Source organism: Enhydra lutris, unplaced genomic scaffold, assembly GCF_002288905.1.
Source record: "Enhydra lutris kenyoni isolate GAN:26980312 unplaced genomic scaffold, ASM228890v2 scaffoldscaffold11, whole genome shotgun sequence".
Lineage (NCBI taxonomy): Eukaryota > Metazoa > Chordata > Mammalia > Carnivora > Mustelidae > Enhydra > Enhydra lutris.
In genome coordinates, this window is record NW_019154095.1 from 31,609,522 (window position 1) to 31,631,487 (window position 21,966).

Here is a 21,966-nt window from a genome sequence, read left to right on the forward strand (position 1 = left end):
GTCACCATTTTACCAGTTTAATTGAAGCGTAGAAAGCTTTACCATCCCTCATTTGTAATATCCTTGTGTTAAATATTTTCTCTACATACATTTAGAACCACAGAAAACATATTAATTTTTGCTTCAATTTTCAAACATAATTTCGAAAATTCCAGAAGAGAAATATTTTTGCTTACCATGTTTTTCCTGCCTTCTTGATGTTGCAAAATTCCTTTGTTTTCTTTCTTTCTGTTTTTTTTAGCTGTTCTTTTGAAACATCTGCTGCTGACAAATTCTCTTAGTTTCCCTTCATCTGAAAATGTCTTGATTTTCCTTTCATTTCTTGTGGGGTTTTTGTTTTGTTTTATTTTGCTTTGCATGCTTTCATTTTTGTTTTTACTTTTTTTTTTTTTTAAATTTTAGGTATTTAACATACAGTGCAATTTGGTTTCTGGAGTAGAATTCAGTGACTCATCACTTACATACAACACCCAGTGTTCATCACAGGTGCCTTCCTTAATACCCATCACCCATCTAGCCCTTCCTCCTCCATCAACTCACAGTTTATTCTCTATCATTAAGAATCTCTTACAGTTTTTTCCCTCTCTCCTTTTTTTCTTTTCCTCCATCCCATATGTTCCTCTGTTTTCTTTCTTAAATTCTACATCTGAGTGAGATCATATGGTATTGGTCTTTCCCTGACTGACTTATTTCCCTTCGTATAATATACTCTAGCTCCATCCATGTTGTAGCAAATGGCAAGATTTTATTCTTTTTGATGGCTGAGTAATATTCCATTGCATATATATTCACACACACACACCATATCTTCTTTATCCCTTCATCAGTCCACGGATATTTGGGCTCTCTCCATAGTTTGGCTATTGCTGATGATGGTACTATAAATATTGGGGTGCATATGTCCTTTCAAATCTGAATTTCTTTTTTTATCTGTTGGGTAAATACCTAGTAGTGCAACTTCTGGATCCTAGTTCTATTTTTTATCTATCTTAACTAGTTCTGTTTTTTAACATTTTGAGGAACCTCCATAGTGTTCTCCGCAGTGACTGGACCAATTTGCATTCCAACAAACAGTTCAAGAGAATTTCCCTTTCTCTGCACCCTCACCAACTCCTGTTATTTCTTGTGTTGTTAATTTTAGCCATCTTGACAGGTGTGAGAGGATAGCTCATCATTGTTTTGATTTGTATTTCCCTGATGATGAGTGATGTGGAACATCTTTTCATGTGTCTGTTAGCCATCTGGATGTCTTTTTAAGAAAAGTGTCTATTCACGTCTTCTGTCAATTTCTTAACTGGGTTATTTGGTTTTTTTGGGTGTTGATTTTGATAAATTCTTTGTAGAGTTTGGATACTACACCTTTATGAGATATATTGTTTACAAATATCTTCTCCCACTCTGTACACTGCATTTCAGTTTTGTTGACTGTTTCCTTTGCTGTTCAGAAGCTTTTTATCTTGATGAAGTCCTAATAGTTCATTTTTGCTTTTGTTTCCCTTGCCTATGGTGACATGTCTCATAAGTTGCTATGGCTGAGGTCAAAGAGGTTTCTGCCTGTGTTCTTCTTTAGAATTTTGATGGTTTCCTATATCACATTGAGGTTTTTCAATCATTTTGAGTTTATTTTTGTGTATTGTGTAAGAAAGTGGTCCAGTTTCATTCTTCTGCATGCTGCTGTCCAGTTTTCCCAATACAATTTTTTGGAGAAACTATCTTTTTTCCATTGGATATTCTTTTGTACTTTGTTGCAGATTAGTTGACCATATAGTTGTGGGTCATTTTCTGGGTTCTGTATACCATTTCATTGATCTATGTATCTGCTTTTGTGCCAGTACCATACTGTCTGGATGATTACAGTTTTGTAATATAACTTGAAATCTGGAATCATGATGCTTCCAGTTTTGTTTTTTCTTTTTTAGAATTGCTATTTAGAATTTAGAATGGCTATTCTGGGGCTTTTGTGTTTCCATACAAATTTTAGGATTGTTTGTTCTATTCTGTGAAAATGCTGATAGTATTTTGATGGAGATTGCATTAAATGTGTAGATTGTTTTGGACACTATTTCCTTTTATTCCTGAAGGATATTTTCACTGGATATAGGATTCAGGGTTGATAGTTCTTTTCTTCTAGTACTTAAATAATGTTGTGATACTTCCTTTTGCCCTCCATGGCTTTACTTAAGAAATTCACTGTCATTTGTTTTTTTCCTTCTATATTGCTTTTGAGATTTTAAGCTTATTTTTAGTCCTTAGAGATTGGACTCTGATGTGTCATGGTATGGATTTCTTTATGCTCCTCCTGTGTGTGTGGTTTGCTCACCTTCTCTATTCTGTAGCTTTCTATTTTTTGCCATATTTGGAATGCTATTAGCCATTTTCTTTAAGGCTTTTTTTTTTTTTTAAGTGTACTCTCTTTTTCTTCTCTCCTTGGACTTAGATGAGATGAATGATAATCTTTGTCATAGTCTCACAGGTCTCTGAGGCTCTGTTGTTTTCGTTTTTACTGTTTTTAATACTCATTGTTGTTCAGATGGTGGTTTCTATTGTTCCATCTGTTAGTTCAGTGATTCCTGCCACTGCCTTCTCTACTCTGCCATGGATCCCATCCATTGAATTTTTAATTTCAGTTATTATATTCTTCAGTTCTAAAATTTCCATTTGGTTTTTCCTCATTATCTTCCATGTCTGGGCTGAGATTTTTCATTTTTTCTGTTTCAAGTGTGTTTGCAATTGCTCACTGAAGCATTTTTATGGTGGCTGATTTGAAATCTTTTTCGATTAATTCTAATGCCTCTGTCATGTCAGAATTGGCATCTATTCTGGGCTGAATTATTTTCTTACCCTTCCTCAAAAGTCATAGGTGGAAGTCCTAATCCCCAGTACCTCAGATTATGATTCCATTTGAAGAAAGGAAATGCAAAGAGGTGGTTAACGTAAAATGAGATTACATAGATGGGTTACAATCCAATATGACTGCGTTCTAACCAGGAGAGGAAATGGACAAACACAGTGGGGGATCATGTGAAAACATTGGAAGAAGATGCCACCTACAAGCCAAGGAGAGAGGTCTCAGGATGAAGCCAAGCCTACTGATACCTTTATGCTGGACTTTCAGCCTCTGGACCGTGAAGAAATAATTCTCTGTGAAACCACCCGGTCTGTGGTATTTATTATGGCAGTCCTAGCAAACTAACACAGCTTTATGATTCTTTTTACATTGAATTTGAGATCCTCTCAGTTCTTCATATGATGAGATATTTTTAATTGAAATATAGAGATTTTTTTTGAATTATTATTATGTTACAAGACTCTGGATCTTATTTTAAGGTTCTATTTAGTTGGCTTCCACTGGCACTGCTCTAGTGGGGGACAGGGGAGGATGCATCTTCACTGCCAGCTGGAAGTAGAAGTCAATTTTTCCCAGTTGGCCTCTATTGACACTGAGGGGATAATTTCATTACTGTAGTTGGGGTGGGAGTGCTGGCTCCCCATTAGCCCTCCACTGATATTTGTTTGAGGGTAGGAGTACCTCATTACTGCCCCCTACATGGTCTCCACTAAGATCATGGGGAGATGTGGCCTTATTACCACTCGGTGGTAGGGAGGTCCTATCTCCTCTGATAACACCTGACAAAAAGTTGAAGATCATCTTATTACTGTTCTGTGAGGGTGGATGTCCAGGCTCCTCATGTAGTCTCTACTGATTTTACAGTGAGGGGAGGGCTTCTTACCATCTAGTGGGGAATAAATTTCAATCTTTGTTTTGCTTTTCTGATACCATTTGGGGGAGTATTTGGGGTGCCTCATTACAGTTTAGGAAGAGTGGAAGTTTAAACTCTCCACATGACATTTCCTTGTATGGGTGAGGGTAGGGGTACAGCTTCATTTCCTATGGTATTTGGCTACAGTAGAACAGTTATTTTATCAAGGTTTCTTTTCTTGCTTGGCTGCCCATTTCTTGGTCCTTTGATTAGAGAGATTAGCCCTTGTTTTGTCTTTTTTGGTCTGTGTCTATTGACATTTCCAGTTGCTGGCTTCTTTAGCTGGGAAATATGAGGCAAAAAGAAGGTCCAGAATTTCACCACTGTATGATTCTTCAGTCAGGTCCTGACTCCTCTTGTTGGTATTCTTTCTCTTCTTTCTTTACCTTTCAGTGCCTTCTCTATTTGTTTTACATATGAACAAGGATTTTAGTTGTACTTACTTGAAGCAATAAGGGAAAGTACTTCTGTTTCATCTTCCTGGAAGTGGAAGTCGGGTAAGTTTTTAAGGGTTGTAAGTGCTTTAATTGTTGATGTAAATAACTAGGAAATGTCAAACTCAATTTTGGCACCATGACTTGGCTGGTAAAATTCTCGTTACCTTCTACACTTAACAAACAAGCAAACAGAAAATCTGATTTGTATATGTTGGAGTAAAAGGAAATGTTACCTCTTGCTTTTTTTTTTTTAAGGTAAGTTGATTGTTTTATTACATTAATAATTATTTCATATGTAATTGCCATAAAGGTAATCAAATCTTTGATTCACTGAACTCTAGCCCTCAGTTCTCTGAGACTACAAATTTGTCATCAAAGTAAACACAAAGGGTCTTTAGTCTGTAAGTATCTGTTAAAAACTATAGATTGGCTTAGAATCATAACAGATAGCTGAACTTCTGTAGACTGCTTTAAAGGAGACAGAGCACGATCTGTTAATACAAACAGAATTAGGCACCAGAGGACCTGAGAAACAAAAGCTAATGGTGATAGAGCAGAAACAGAACTAATTCGATAATGTGAAGAACCAGACTTGATCCCCAGCTTGACCTCTAATCAACTATGGAATCTTACTCAACATGGTTAAACTTCCTAAACTACAGCCATTTGGGTGTTAGAGACTTGAGTGTGTTAATTAAGCTGATATTATTTACTATTATTCCTGTTATCATTATAATGCAGCTCAATACATGTCCTAATCTACATAATAATTATTATTTTGGAGATTTGTGTTTGCTTAGTTTGAAATGCTACAAGTCACAGATTTGCAGATTAAAAAAGAACATTTAAGGTTATCTAGGTAAGTATCTATAGATCATTGGTTCTCAACTTTGGCTGCACATTAGAATTACCTGGGGAGCTTTTTAAAAGCTTCAGTGTACTGGCCCATCTCCCAGAGATTTTGATTTAACTGATCTGGGGTGAGGCCTGATCATTAGTACTTTTGAAAAGCTCCCCAGGTGACTCTAATGTGTACAGGGTTGAGACTCACCAATCTAGGTAAACATCTCCAGTCCTGACTCAAGATGTTGCTCAGCCTGAGTAATTCCAAATTCCCATTGGTCTAGTAATTTCCAAAACCAGTTTAGAAAAGAGGGTTAGTCTGTCTTCTAACTCCTGCACCCTTCTCCCTATCCATCAAGATGAGGCCTTAACTTGGACATCTTGAAAATGTCTCCTAGAGATTCTCATATTGCGTTCTTTTGCACTCCCCACCCCACTTTCATTGTTCTGATCTCCTTCTGCCCTTCCAGTTGGAAGCTAACCTGGTGCAACTATAACTTCAAAGCTTAAGTGCCCTCTGACACATAAATGCCACAACTTCTGTTTGAACACCTTTATGACAGGAAACTCATTAGCTCCTGAGACATCTGATTTTATCTTTGGAGAATTCTCAATAAGGTAAGATGTAAAGATGATAAGACGATAAGATGATGTAAAGACAGATTTCAGCTCAATATAAAGAAGACTGGGTACATTAATAAAAAAGTAAATCATGACTTAAGTTATAATGTCTCTTGAAAATAGCTGATGTTTTCTTTTAATACTTACTATATTTTATTTGGTGTCTTTTACTCCAAGACAGTTCTGTGGGCATGTTCTGATCATCTTTGCTTTTTACATAAAAAGATTATTTTCCTCTCTTTTGTGTAAGAGAAAGCAGAGACACATGGAAGATAAGTAAATTGACAAAGCCAGTAAATAAATGGTCAAGTGGGATTTGAACTATTGCAAATCACTCTGAAAGCTACATTCAGACATAAGATTTCCATCTATGGCCAGATTCTTTTGTTTTTGTTTGTTTGTTTGTCTTTTTAATATGAAGAGGTATTCTCTCAATAATATGTCCCAAATATATTTTCATGACCAGTACATGTCTATGAAGAAAGATCTGATAGAGGTGAAGGGATACTGTTGCAACCAACATTGATGAACAGACTAGAAACAGGATCTAGGAATCCATCTGGGAGTAGTTTTAAGGAAGATAACATTGGTGAGGGCAAGGTGAACTGATGGAGTTGGCTCTTCCCCTGCCTGCTGTTTCTGGCAAAGTGTGAACTCAGGTCACTCCTTGCATTCAAAGGCAAAACCTGTCATTCCCAAAAGGAGCTCTCTGTACTGGCTGGTTCACTAACTCACTGCTGACTGGGCTTGTCTGGTAAGGGAACACATTAAATATTTAAACCTTGTCCTTCCTCAGATGCAGAGCAGCAAAGATGATTTTCCACGGAATTTAGCATTAAACTCAGGCAATTTGTACAGCTGTGCATATAAATGGCTTTTCACATAGTCTCTAGAGGCCAGGGTCAATGTTCCTCGTACATTTTAATACTGTAGATGACATGGCGACATTCTTCCAATTTATGTTCCCTCATAATTGAAAGGGGCTTAATAAAAGTGAGGAAGAGGCAGTATGTACACAGCAACATCGATTTCTGCTGACAGTTGAGCGGAAGTTAATTGTAATTTTAATGTAATTTGTTCCATGGGTGATGTTGAGCCCTGGAACATAACTAAATCCATTTTAAAAGAAATTGTGTGTGTGTGTGTGTGTGTGTGTGTGTGTGTGTATGTGTGTGTGTTTGTGTTATAGTATTAGAATGACCCAATTATACAGCTGTCATGAAGATACCAAATATAACTTCTTCAGATGAATACTTTAATTATTTTCCACACAGATATATTTGTTTAAATAAGTGGAGACCTGGTCTTTATTATCAACACAGAATTTTACCCAATCAGATTTTGGGGTGACACACATGTTACATTATTTGAAACAAATGGACACATTATTTATCAAATTATGAGTGTAACACAGTTCTGATTGCTAAAGTCAAGCTTATCTGCATGAACTGTAGTTAATATTTATTCTGGGTGAAGCAGTTTTTTATTAAGTTATTTTTTCATTTAGTAGATCAAGAACATGCTAATAGTTTTGTTGGTAATTCAAACATTTCCTGCTGTGGGTAAAAACAAATGTAAAACTGAAGAATGATGGTGTTCTCTGGCTCTGAAATTTGCTAATTGCAGAGCTATTCAATTATAGGTAATATCCTTTTATTGCTAATAAGATTACCGTTTGTCAACACAACTGCAATTCTGAAATGGAATTTGCCCAATTTGCCTTGTATGGAATTTGAAACTGTTTTGTGTAAAAGACTTTAGAAAATTAGCACTGAAATATGAATGACAAGGAGAAGAAATCAGCAAAATGCCTAATCTAAAATCTTTTCCCATCCAGATGCTTTTCTTTTGGGACAGTTTCAAAATGGATTTTGCCACCAGAAAAACAACAAAAACAGCAACAACAAAACAGACATATGATCGGATCTATTGTCATCCAGGTTAAAAATTTCTTTAGTTTATAGTCTGCTTTTATAAAATTAGGCATTATCCAAACCCCCTTCACCAACTAGAGTCTAGTATCATGTTAGGTAGAGAATAAGCAAAGAATGAATGTAAGGTTATAGTTTAGATTAGGCAATCAAGAAAGTGTCAGAATTAACTATTTGGAAAAAAGGAGGAGATAAAATATATATTCTTGGATGTATTAATCAAGGTTCTCTAGAGGAACAGAACCAATAGGATATAGATAGATAGATAGATAGATGATCAATGGCTATATAGATAGATAGATATGATTTATTGTAAAGAATTGCTGCATTTTATTATTATAGCTGAGAAGTCCCATGATCTGCCATCTGTAGGCTGGAGACCCAGGAAACCCCACAGTATAAATTTCAGCCTGAGTCTAAGGAACTCAGAATTGCTAGTGCTGATGCTATAAGCCCAGCCCAAGGGCAGAAGATTGAAGTCTCAGCTCACGCAGCCAGCAGAAAGTGAATTCACCCTTCCTCTACATTTTTGTTCTATTCACGTCTTCAGTGGATTGTATGATGCCCACCTATATTGGGGAAGGCAATCCACTTTAATTAGTCTACTGATTCAAGTATGAATCTCATTCAGAAACACTCTCAAGACATATCCAGCACCCTACGTCAAGTTGGCACAAAAAAGGAACCATCACATGGGCCTTACCTTGGACAAATGAAATCAGACTCAAAACGTTGACCACAAGACTGTGCATGCTATGTTTGATCTCTGCTGTGCTCCTTATACACATGGTATAGTTTGAGAACTATTGGCCCAAAGGGATCATTCAGATACATGATTAATGGCTTTTGTGCGTATCTGATGTCCCTCAATCTTGGCCTTTGGCTACGAAGATCATAGAATGACGTTCTATCTTTTTCTAAGGAGAAGACTGCATTTATCTCCTTGCTGTCAAACACAGTTGGAACAGAGGCTTCCATAATGTTGATGATCTTTAAATGTTACTTATGTTACTAATCAAATTTACTAATGAGGCCAGCAAATACAGGTGTCTAGGCTCCTCTAGGACCAATTATGAGCATAAAGGATAGATTGCTTGGAAAGTCTGATCCTTACTTCTAAAATGTTATTTCTAAAAACATTTTTATAGACAATGTATCACAGAATAATTTTGGATTCCTGACACATTCAGTCAAAATCAACAGAGAATGGATCCAGAAATCTGTGTCGTAACACTATATCACAACCCCTATCCTCGCACTCCTCCCCTATACCACGCCAAGTTGAGTCACTAGTGACTGATAAGCTTGGGAAAGAACTTCTTTGTCCTTTCCCTGGATTTTGGACTAACTATGGTGAGCAGCCTTCTCTGTTTGACTGGGAATTTAACACTGAACATGTCCTGGGAAACTCCCAAGTTCTGAGCAGAATGGGATAGTTCATCCCCCTAACTAAGATCTAATATCATATCTTGTTCTATCATGTATTAGCTATAGGGCTTTAAAGATGGCAGTAAACTGTTTTAAGATACAATTTCCTCATCTGTAAAAGGACTGTACTATCCCATTTCACAGAGATATTGTGCTGATTAAATGAAATTAAATGTGATTACATATATGAAACACCTACCAAACAGACGTTCTGTAAATGTTATTTCCTTTCTCTACCATTGGCAAAATGGTATTCTCAGGCCCAAGGGGAGGATCGTGTTATACACAACAAGAAGGTGGGTGTCATTTCATTTGTTTCACCTGCCAAAAAAAAAGAGAGTTACTTCTTTGTCAGTAAATAAGAGGTTGTCATAAGCTGTTTTCAGGCAGATTTGCTTTTGATTTTTTTTTTCAGTTTGCAAATATGTAAATTGAGAGTCATGATTCACTTCATTTCCATGTAAAATTAATTAACTATAAAATTCCAGATATAAACAAAAAAACCCAAAAAGAATGAGTTGTTAGTTTAGAATTTATATGAGAGAGTCCTATAAACCAAAGCAGATACCACTTCTACAATTAGAGAAGATATGTGGACAAAGCCCTAAGGCCAGCTTGTATTCATACTATTGGCATTAATAAGCTATATAAAGCTAGGTAGATTTCAATTTTTCTAGACCTTAGATTCCACACATGTAAAAGGATGAGGTTGAAATAGTATATTAAATTGATCTCTAAAGTTTCTTCAAGCTTTATGATTCTATTCTTGATAAATTATTATTTTGCTTCTATGTGAATTCTCTTAGTAAAAGGGAGCTGGCTACTTTAAGACAGTTGATGCTATAGTAGGGAGATTAATTTTAGATTGCTCTCCTTGATTTTGAATCAAAATCTCCTTTCTATAGCTTATTCCTGCTAGTCTTAAATCTGTCATTAGAAAAGATCAGAATAACTTTTTTTATTCATGAGCTAGTTCTTTAAGCTATTTGGAATGAATAATCACATTAAGCCTTGGCAAATTTTATTTATTCTTTTGCTAGAAGTGGTCATGACATGGCCTTGTTTAACCATGGTAGGTTTTATTGAAGACCCGAGGATTTCTCAGACCAGGTGAGACTGTCCTAAGCAATTTGTGACTGAACAGCTAAAATCAAGCATGACCATTAGGATAAGTATGCACTGGCATCAAGTTTGGATAATCAAATGGAAGGACTGACCTTTTCTTAGACTAAGAGGGCCAGAATGAAAGATAAGAATGGATTAAGGAAAGGTAACATGGACATTATCTTAGTCATAGAGACTCCTTTCTAGAACAGGTAGATTTGGGTAGGGAGAAGTCTCTGCAGAGACTGAGAAACAGGTGTTTAATCAGTAATAATATCCCAAATTGGAGTTGAGAATACAGAGGGCTTAAATCTAGATTAGAGACAATATTTATTTCTTCAGTCATTAATTCACCAGATGTTTATCAAGTACCCACCTTGTGCAGGCACTGTTTAGGCACTGGGATATATGAGTGAGTCAAGATAAGCCTAGCTTTCATTTAATATAGCATAGTATACCAAAACTACTACCTGTCAAGCATCTGTTAGCACATTAATGATCTTATTAATTTTTCCTATGATTAAATTGAGGGAGAGGTTATGATATGTAGCATATTAACTCATACAGATTTCTGGATCCATTCTCAGTAATTTTGGTTAAATGGTTTTGGCATGAGACCCAAGAACATACACTTAATAAACATGCTCATTTATTCTGAAACACAAGGCCCCACAAATTATAAGTCTATAAAGATCATTTTAGAAGAAAAGATCAAATTTCCCAAGCAATCTGTCTTTTATACTCTTAGAGAGTCCTGTTATGTCTAGAGAAGCCTGGATCCCTTCATCTGCTAAAGTAGTACTCTGTTTATGATTACATGGCTTGTTCGATGCCCTGACAATCTATTATTCAATAGGGTCACGATCACTTTGTGGTTTTAACCACACCTTATAAATCCAGGGAAAGACTTCCATTTGCCAAAGTTATTCTGTAAGGATGAAACCCAGAATTAGCCATGGTGCCTTTGATACTGTCTACTACTAGTGGGTATATTCACTTTTTCTGGACAGTGAATTTTTATTGATGCAATCAAAGAATACATCTTTTTTTTTCCTCTTTAGTGAAGTCATGTTTTCAGCTTTTATTGATCTGGTAGTCAGGTATAGCCTCCATATCTTTCACGTATTTCTTAAATGGAATTGTATCATCCAGTCACCTCTGCGAATGGGGGAAGTCAGCTCCTTTACTCAAGGGAACAGCCAAGCCAAATTCGCGGTTTCTAGTTATCCCACATTTTGCTGAGTTGACTATCCCTCCCCCCACCCCCAGAGGGGCCATAAACACTGCTACAAAGTCTTCAATCATATTTCTGATTTCTGGAATTAATCTGTTGTTCCTACCTACATCCTTGGATGTCAACAGAAATTCAAGTTTCAGTGCCATACATCGAAATACAAATGATTATCTCCTTGCAGTTGTTTACATTCACTGAGCCTATCCTAACTCCCATCCCCCAATCTGCTCTAATCCTACAGTATCATTGGAATCACTCTCACAAACATATCCCAATCTGTTCTCACCTCCTCCTTTGAATGGACCCTTTATGCTCTTGAGTCACTGAAACATGGCCACACTGAAGATACTATTTCTCTGGAACTTCTTGAATGGACATGGTTTTTATTTCTTCACTCCACATAACTCAAGTGTCTTCCCTATTCCTTTTCATTACTTGAAAAACATTTCTTCTCCTTCCTCCTTAAAAACACTGTTTTTTTTGTTTGTTTGTTTGTTTGTTTTTGTCAAATTCAACTCACCAGATTTTATTACCTTTCACTTCCATGCTACCAAGTACTGAGACATTGTTTGCTCTTGTAATTCATAGAAAATCTAGCTCTTGTCTCTCTCTCCATAGCTATGATATTTTGAGATTTTTCTCATGCAAATAGATAATACATCTAACCCCTACATTCCTAGAACCTTCATCTACTTGCTTCCCATATTTCTTTGAATCCCTCTTGGCCACGTGGTCATGTGATCATCACCTATACCTACACTACTCCCAAAATGTTCGTTTTAAATATTTCAGTAATCTCTGATTATCAACTTCTCTTCTTCCAGCTCATTCTAATACTTTTATTCCAGCAATTCCCCAAACTCATGAAAACTTGCAATTGTTTGCAGTTGTTTATTCTAGCACTTTTGCACTATTCGTCAATCACTCTAGGTCCTCACTTTCCCTAGAAACCTCGGTTCTTTATTTTAGCCCTATATTCTCTTTGAAACCTTCCAAGTTTCTCTATCCTCTCTCACCACCCAACATCATACTCACTGGAATATCCCAACCGTGATCAGCTCAATCATCCTTTTATTTTGTACTTACGAATGAGAAGCTCAACAATCAGAGAAAATTCACTAATAGGAATTACTTTAAATTTATGTCCACCACATCAACACTCACAGATAATCCTGATAAATTTTCCTATTAAACATTTGAAACAAATAATTAATAGAAAAGAGAGTGCATTTATGTACGAAGCTAAGAAGTAGAGCTAATAGGGAAGGTAATAGATAAAAGGAGCATCATACACAAAGGCAGTTCAATGGGCCAGAACGATGACCACAGTCAACAGAGTGAAATGCTGACCGATAGTAAGGAGGCTGCATTTAGGTGCTCGCACAGCAGATGCACAAATACTGGTAAGAAATGCTAGCGTGGGGCACCTGGGTGGCTCAGTGGGTTAAGCCTTTGCCTTCAGCTCAGGTCATGATCTCGGGGTCCTAGGATCGAGCCCCAAATCGGGCTCTCTGCTCAGCAGGGGCCTGCTTCCCCCTCTCTCTCTCTGCCTGCCTCTGTGCCTACTTATGATCTCTATCTGTCAAACGAATAAATAAATAATCTAGACTTTTTTTTTTAAGATTTTATTTTATTTTATTTGACAGATAGAGATCACAAGTAGGCAGAGAGGCAGGCAGAGAGAGAGAGAGGAGGAAGCAAGCTCCCTGCGGAGCAGAGAGCCCGATGCGGGGCTCGATCCCAGGACCCCGGGATCATGACCTGAGCGGAAGGCAGAGGCTTTAATCCACTGAGCCACCCAGGCGCCCCATGAATAAATAAATAATCTAAAAAAAAAAAAAAAAGAAAGAAAGAAATGCTAGCTTGATTATTTCTTGGCCAGAAAGTTTTGAGTGTTTATTATTTGTCAGGTGCATTTATAGGCTCTGGGAAAATAGCACCTAATCTTTACAGGAACTTAGGTTTAATTGGGGAGTGTAGGGATGAAAAACCCTAAAACAAAAACCAAATAAGCCAATTTCAACAACTGATAAAAATGAGAAAATAGGGGAGCTCGAAAGGAGCGGAGAAGGAGGGGTAGGCGGCCAGGCTCTCCGCCGCCTGCGCGGGGTAGAGGCCGGGCCGGGAGTGCGCGAGTCCGCTGAGTGGGGGGGGCGGAGTCAGGGCGCGCGACCCCGAGTCCAGATCGGAGGCGGCTAGCTGCGGGCGGGGGCAGCGGTGGCCGCAGAGGGAGAGCGCGCGTAGGCGTCGGAGTGAGGCCGTTGAGACCCAGACCCGCTGTATAGCAGGAGAGTGAAGGGAAAGGAATGCACACGCTCGGACGGTTGCGGGGGCGGACTCGGGGACAGGGGCGGACTCGGGGACAGGGGCGGAGCCACACCGCGAGGCGTGGAACTCGTGGAGAGTGAGGGGAGGTGTGAGAGCCCGGCTGCGGAGTACTGGGAGCCCAGCCCGAAAAGGACAGGGGTGACTAAGAGGGCCCCTGTAGCTAGAGCCATCAGGGAAGTCCTTTAATGAGGAGGTAGGATTTGCACTGAGTCCTGAATAAGACGCAGAAAGCTACGCAAAATATGGAAGGAAGCAGATGGTACAAGCAAAAGAAACAGCAAGTGCAAAGGCTTGAAGATGGAGAAGATCTGGGTATGTTCAAGGGACAGAAAGTATGTCAGTGTGGATGTTGTATTATAAACAACTGAGAGAATGACTAGAGATGAATTTGGAGACATACATTTTCCTATTAAATTTACCTTCCTACTTTCCGAAGTGGCAGTTTCATGCCTTCTCAAATCTTCGATACCTACTCCCTGCATGCTCTCTAAGCTGATAACCTTGTACACAATAAATGGAATTTTATGATAATTCATCTTGACCAAAAATCCTACCACCCTGCTGTGTTATTTCCTTTATTATAGTATTCCTTATTGTGGTTTCCCTTATTATAGAAAAAATCATGTCAAGACCAAGTTAATTTGTGCCAGAAATTCCATTCACTATTATCATCTTCAAGATTTAATTTCTGTAATTAAACTCTTTCTCCTCTGAATCATCAAGCTTCCACTCTTTACTGGTTCCTTCAAAATATCCTTTAAAATATTGTCCCTTGGGGCACCTGGGTGGCTTAGTGGGTTAAAGCCTCTGCCTTCGGCTCAGGTTGTGATCCCAGGGTTCTGGGATCGGGCCCCACGTCGTGCTCTCTGCTCAGCAGGGAGCCTGCTTCCTCCTTTCTCTCTCTCTGCCTGCCTCTCTGCCTACTTATGGCCTCTATCTGTCAAAAAAATAAATAAATAATCTTTAAAAAAATCTAAAAAAAATAAATAAAAAATAAAATAAATATTGTCCCTTACCTCATATAACCTTGCAGTTTAGGCTACTATTGCTCTGCTTCTATTCACAGAAAAAAAAAAAAATTATGAGTTCTTTATATTTGTGTTCTCTGGGTACTCACCTCACATTTTGTTTCTCACCCATACTCATTTCAATTGGACTTTGGACTTTGTCATTCTTTGTGAACAGTTCTGAACAAGGTCACCATTAATCTACATCTTCCCATGACTAATGGTTATTTTTCCATCATATTGCTATTGCCCTCTACAGTATTTAACATGTCTATGATTCCATCCATCCTGAAACATGTTTTTCTTTTGCTTCTAGGACACCATGCTCTCCTGACTTTCCTCCTATATCACTAACTACACTTTTCAATTTTTTCATAGCTCCACATTGTCGATGAACTATCCAACTGGTACAGTTGCCTTAGGATTCTGGCCTCAGCTCTCAGCCTTCTGATCCTCTTTATCTATACTCTATCACTAGGTGACGGCAACTGATCCCATTGTCTCAAATACTATTTGTGTTCTTCTGAACTCTCAGTATTCCCATTCAAACATCTCTCAAGTGCTCAAATCTAAGATAGTCAACTAATAATCACTAATAGACTAATAGGCATCTCAGATTGAACTTGGCCAGAGCAGAACTATCAGTTCTAGTCCTCCATCTCAGTCCATACTATCCCATTAGCTCAAGGAAGGGTACTACCACTGCCACCTAGGTGCTCAGGCTATAAATCTGGGAGTTGATTGATTCTTCTTTCTTTCATATTCTAGACCCAGTCTGTTAATTAAGGTAACTCTTCTGCCAAAACATAACCAAAGTTCTACCAGTTCTCACTGTCTCTACTACTATATATAGTCCCAGAAACCATCACCTAATGGAATTCAAGCAAAAGCTTGCTTAGATATTTCCCTGTTTCCTCTCTCATCTCCCCATAGGCCTTTCTCCACAAAGCAGACACAGCAATATTCTCAAAAGTAAATCAATGCATGTCCCTAGTATAAAATCCTGCAATGGTTTTTCATTATGTCTAGGATAAGCTCTTAATGTAACCTCTAAGGCCCTACATTTCACTATGTTGATTGTAGTCATTGTTCTGGCCCATTCAACTGTCTCTGTATATGACTCTCCCTTTATCTATTACCTTCCCTATTAGCTCTACTTCTTAGCTTCATACATAAATGCACTCTCTTTTCTATTTATTTGTTTCCAGTTGTTTTTTAGAAGGATTTATGCATTTTGAAAAGTAGAGCTGTTAGGTGACAACTACATGAGAAGGGGCTATTTAATTTTTGAATTAAAAAAAAAAAAACCTAAATGTGAACCATATTTTTGTTTTTGCAAAAAGTAATAGGCCTTTTTTTTTAAAATTTTTTAAATTTATTTTCAGCATAACAGTATTCATTGTTTTTTGCACCACACCCAGTGCTCCATGCAATCCGTGCCCTCCCAATACCCACCATCTGGTTCCCCCAACCTCCCCCCCCCCACCCCTCCAAAACCCTCAGATTGTTTTTCAGAGTCCATAGTCTCTCATGGTTCACCTCCCCTTCCAATTTCCCTCAACTCCCTTCTCCTCTCTAACTCCCCTTGTCCTCCATGCTATTTGTTATGCTCCACAAATAAGTGAAACCATATGATAATTGACTCTCTCTGCTTGACTTCTTTCACTGAGCACAATCTCTTCCAGTCCCGTCCATGTTGCTACAAAAGTTGGGTATTCATCCTTTCTGATGGAGGCATAATACTCCATAGTGTATATGGACCACATCTTCCTTATCCATTCGTCCGTTGAAGGGCATCTTGGTTCTTTCCACAGTTTGGAGACTGTGGCCATTGCTGCTATAAACATTGGGGTACAGATGGCCCTTCTTTTCACTCCATCTGTATCTTTGCGGTAAATACCCAGTAGTGCAATTGCAGGGTCATAGGGAAGCTCTATTTTTAATTTCTTGAGGAATCTCCACACTGTTCTCCAAAGAGGCTGCACCAACTTGCATTCCATCAACAGTGTAAGAGGGTTCCCCTTTCTCCACATCCCCTCCAATACATGTTGTTTCCTGTCTTGCTAATTTTGGCCATTCTAAGTGGTGTAAGGTGGTATCTCAATGTGGTTTTAATTTGAATCTCCCTGATGGCTAGTGATGATGAACATTTTTTCATGTGTCTGATAGCCATTTGTATGTCTTCATTAGAGAACTGTCTGTTCATATCCTCTGCCCATTTTTTGATATGATTGTCTGTTTTGTGTGTGTTGAGTTTGAGGCATTCTTTATAGATCCTGGATATCAACCTTTTGTCTGTACTGTCATTTGCAAATATCTTCTCCCATCCCGTGGGTTGCCTCTTTGTTTTCTTGACTATTTCCTTTGCTGTGCAGAAGCTTTTGATTTTGATGAAAGTAATAGGCTTTTAATGTGTGAGTCAGTTTCCTCATAAATCAGTTGGAGATTGCAATATTTAGTTTGAAAGGTTGTTTTGAGGTTTAGTAAAATATAATTTATATAAAGCACTCAGTGCAAAGTTTGGTATGGTGAAGTTAACACAAAAGAGAGAATGAGTTATTTCCTGATTTGCATGGGCTTAGAAAAAGAGGAATCCGGCTTAGGCAAGAGACAAAGGCATTATATCTTCAAACATATTACTTTACACTTTTAAGTTTTGTAATTTCATGTGAATTACTAAATTAACTTTTAACATCTTAATTTCCCTTCTTCTAATATAAGAGACTTGATTAGATGGTCTACATTCTTCTATCTCTAAAATGTCTGGTCAGATTAAAATAATTCACATGCGAGACCCAAAGAAGTGAAATGCTTTGCCTTGGGCCACAGAGAGTCCAGTTTTCTAGTTCTAGCTCCATTAAATAGTCACATATTTTTACATCCTATATTTCAGCCTTGGATTACTGGCTTTCTATCTAAAGACATTGACCATTGTTCCTGGATGGATGGGTATTTGGGAAAGAGGAGACTGGGCAGGAAAGAATAATACTGAGTCTGGATCCTTCAAAAAGAAGGCAGGGTAGGGACAGCAAGAGATTGCAAAGGAATGCTTCAGAGAGCTAGAAGGATCGAGAAATCTGTGTAAGCAATGGAGATACTCGTATATAGCAGAGATACTAAGTGAATTAAGGGTTATTTCTTACTTTGCAGATTATTCTATTTCTTACTTACTAATTTCTATCCAGAACCTTTGTCTTAAATAACAACCATGTGGCCAGCAGAGTAGGGAAACAACCAAGAATCTGGAGTACTATTAGTTAAAAAAAAAAAAAAAAAAAAAAAAAAAAAAATATATATATATATATATATATATATATATGCCAGATTATATGGAGTTAAGAGCTAGCCCTGCCTCCTTTTTTTTTTAGCTGTGTGAACTTCACCAAGCATTTAATGTCTCTACTTGTGCGTTTTCTCATTTGTAATAATTCAGATGTTTTCCACCTCCTAACTCTCACTTCAGGTAGTTGTTCAGGTAAATCTTAAATAAAATGAAACAATCAACATTTCCCAATCTTTTCTGATAATAGGAATGATGTAGGGTTTCTCTCAAACATACAGATAATAAAGATTTACCCTGAGAAATTCTGTTTTAGAACATTCTGTTTGGTGACCAGAATTCATGTTTTTTAACAAATAACCAGGATTTATTTGTAATTCAGTCAGATTTGGGAGACACTGATGTAATGGTGCTGTGTAACAGTAATATTAGTCAATATTGTTAGACCCAAGGAGTACTGGTTTAAACCAGCCAGTCTGGAGATAGAGGCTGTGAGATATTTTCTCCTTCCTTTTGGTTTTCATTTGTGTGAGGAGATAGTAGTGTCTTGTTGTCCAAATGTTCTGTATTGTGAGGTAAAGATGGAGATATTTGTTTTGTTTTTGTCTATCTATATACATTTATCTACCTACTGATCTACCCATCTATTTCTTTACTGTGGTTTGGGAACTGATGCGAAATTGGTCTTGAATCATAATACTCCTAATCATAGACTGGTCTATTATCATATTTAAATATAATAAACCTGAATATGCTAAATAAAGAAAGAAACAAGAAGGTATGGGGGAGAGAGAGAAGAGACAAGGAGCAAGTATATTACAGTACAGTATATTATGATGTTATAATGGCAACTTCATTAACATCATAATTATTTAAAGATAGGGTTTTCTCATATAACTGTGATTACGAACATAAAACTGCAAAGATACCAACAATATTGGCATATAAAGCATATATTTAAACCTTCAGGACTATTAATTTATTGGTTTGTGTTTAGTTGAAACTGGATTGATAAAATTGAGATGATATTCTCCTTATAAGTCAGCAACAAGTTAATAGACAAATTGCTTTGAATCTCTAAAGTTCCAAGAACCATCCATTCTCTAATTTCAGTTGACTCCAGTAACGAAGTAATGCATATATAATTCATTACGAGCGAGAGACCTGGTAGAATTTACCAAATGCATGAAGAGAATCTTTAACTCCTTTCTTCTTGCACTGAACTTGCCTTTGAGTAAGTACCTGAAGGGGACTAAAACTAATTTCCAAGGGCATTTTCCAATTTATGATACATGTATGGTCCTCAGGTCTGCTTCCTTTTGGTTGCATTTCTGAATGTAGTACTAAGTCTTCTGTGTATGAAAGGGTTTAGTTCTTACAGTAATCAACTGTGAATGAATTGTTACCATGAAATATTAATAGCCACCTTGATATATTAGATCTTGTACTTTGTACATCTTGCATATAAAAAAATGCCTATATAAGTGGCTAATGGATTGTTTCATTCAATCATAATTCTATGAAGCCCAACATTTCATCTCAAGGAATTTAAGGTCTGTTCGGGATAATAAAACACAGACATCATATGAAATAGGTATTTGTAAGTAATAAGTATTATACAAAATGTTCAAATAAAGCAACATGAGATTTTGAGGCTGGTGTGACAATTTCTCAGTTGTGTGTATGTAGGCATATACATTTACACATACGTGTGGAAATGTGCAAAAAAATCAAATTCCCTTACAACCTCCCCTTCTTGAAAGCATCATTGGCTTTCAAAACTCTTTCTTCCTTCTCTATTTCTCTCTCTGAGTACCCAATTTTGAGAATCTAGTTCCTGTTGTGAAGAGTGCAGCATTAGTAAACAAATGATAAAAATACTGGTGAAAAAAGTCTTTTTGTCCTCTCAGAACTATTAATGTTTTTAAACAGTATCACAGAAAGAGGAAACCTTAAGAATTCTTTAATAGATGTAGGATTTCAAACTCCATTGCATTAGAGTAGAGAATGTTTTGAAATGGGTGGGTAAACAGCTTTTCTGACTTCTTGAAAAACATGACATAGGACATTGACAACCGTTCCTTAGTGGATATAAACATGGTCCTTTGAAAGAGACCAATGAGGACATAAGAGGGACATTGAAACCTACAGGCTATGTTTATGGAATTCCTGGTGGAACTTCCTTGGTGTCCTTCTCTACTGGAATTGACTTTGGCCACTCCTTTTCTAACCCTCAATTCATTCTTCTCCTCTGCTAGGTCAGTAGACTCTTGGACAACTCAATACAGCACAGAACTCTTGTTTTCATTTCTTGGCACAGTTTCTATACATTTTCTCTACCCATTGGTGACTGGGTAATGATTTCCCTTTGGCATGACTCTAGGATAACTCAAAAGTTAGTGCTCACTCTTAGATATTTATATCTTTTTTTTTAAGATTTTATTTACTTATTAGAGAGAGATCACAAGTAGGCAGAGAGGCAGGCAGAGAGAGAGGGAGAAGCAGGCTTCTCGCTGAGCAGATAGCCTGATGTGGGGCTTGATCCCAGAACCCTGGGATCACAACCTGAGCCGAAGGCAGAGGCTTAACCCACTGAGCCACCCAGGTGCCCCTTAGATATTTATATCTTGGCAAAGTCCAGTCTTTGGTGCATATCCTCTTCTTCACCTAGTTTCAGAGTAAAGATTTTGTAAGATATTTATAATCCTCAGTTATTAGGCATTTGGTTTTTATGTACCCTGAAATCTATCTTTCTTACTAAATAATTTTTAAGAGGTTTTAATGTCTTAGAAGTAGAGAATACTAGTTATGGCCCAAGTGTAGAAAGTAGCTAGAACTAGCAGTTCTGCTTGTGAAATCTCTTCTGGATGTGCTACCTCCTTCATTGTTCAATTCAAAACTTCTCAGGACCTTGGGCTTCCACTCTACCATGTAAGGAGCTTAAAAGGCATCACTCTCTTTAAACAAAAAAGTCTTGAACAAACTGAAACTAATCAACTCTTCTCATGAGATAATAGATATTATAGGGTAACTGCTGCTTCCAAAATTGAAGAGACAAATAGTGGAAACAGAGAGTCACAGTTGATTGGAGCAAAAAAGAAAACACTAGAACAACTATACTGGGGCAGGAAATCTTAACTGTAATTGATGATGTGTTTGAGGCTCACTGTGGACAGACTCAAGAGAAAAAACTTCCACAGAGGGCCTGTCTTAACAGGACCCCCAGACTTGTATGAGTTTGACTTCTAAGAGCTCTTCCAGGGTCTGACAGGGAGTATTGGAGAGAAATCTCGCTTGTGCTTCTCGCACAGGGAAGGAAAAGGTAGCCATTTTGAAATGTGCCCAAACATTTTCTTTCTTAATGAAGACTACCTTTGAAAGAAAGTATTTTTCAGAGCCTGATGATCCAGTGGGGCTTACCAGAGCTTAACAAACTAGGAGGAAGAGAAATACCCAACTGTAGCTCACTCCAGCTTCCATGTGAGAGAAAGTAAATTCCTAACTCTAGACCCTCTCTAGACTTCCTGTCTCAAGTAATGGGAGAAAAAAAAAAGACTGAAATGTACTTGTGAACTTTGTGCCCAGTACTTGTACCCAGAGACACAAAAAGCTCACAAAAGTATCAAGATGAGACCTAATAATATGGCAACAGAATGCTTCCCTTCCTTGTATAGCTTATTACCACATCTGTAGGGTTCCTATATAACAAGAGATGAGTGCAACTGAAAAAAACTGCCCATCTCAGATCTTATTTAAGAAGAAACATCTAAGGAAACTGAAAGACAACAGGGAAGGTGAAAACAAGAACTCCAGGGGAACTTTTAGTTTTTCTGACATAGAGCTACAGCCAACAGTAAGCACAGCCTAAATCATAGCCAGGAAAACAAACAAAAAGCCTCAAACCAAAGGTCTATTTACATCAGTCCTTTTTACCCGATACATTATTTTCAGCTTTCCATATAAAAAGAAGAATACTAAAAGACAAAAAATAG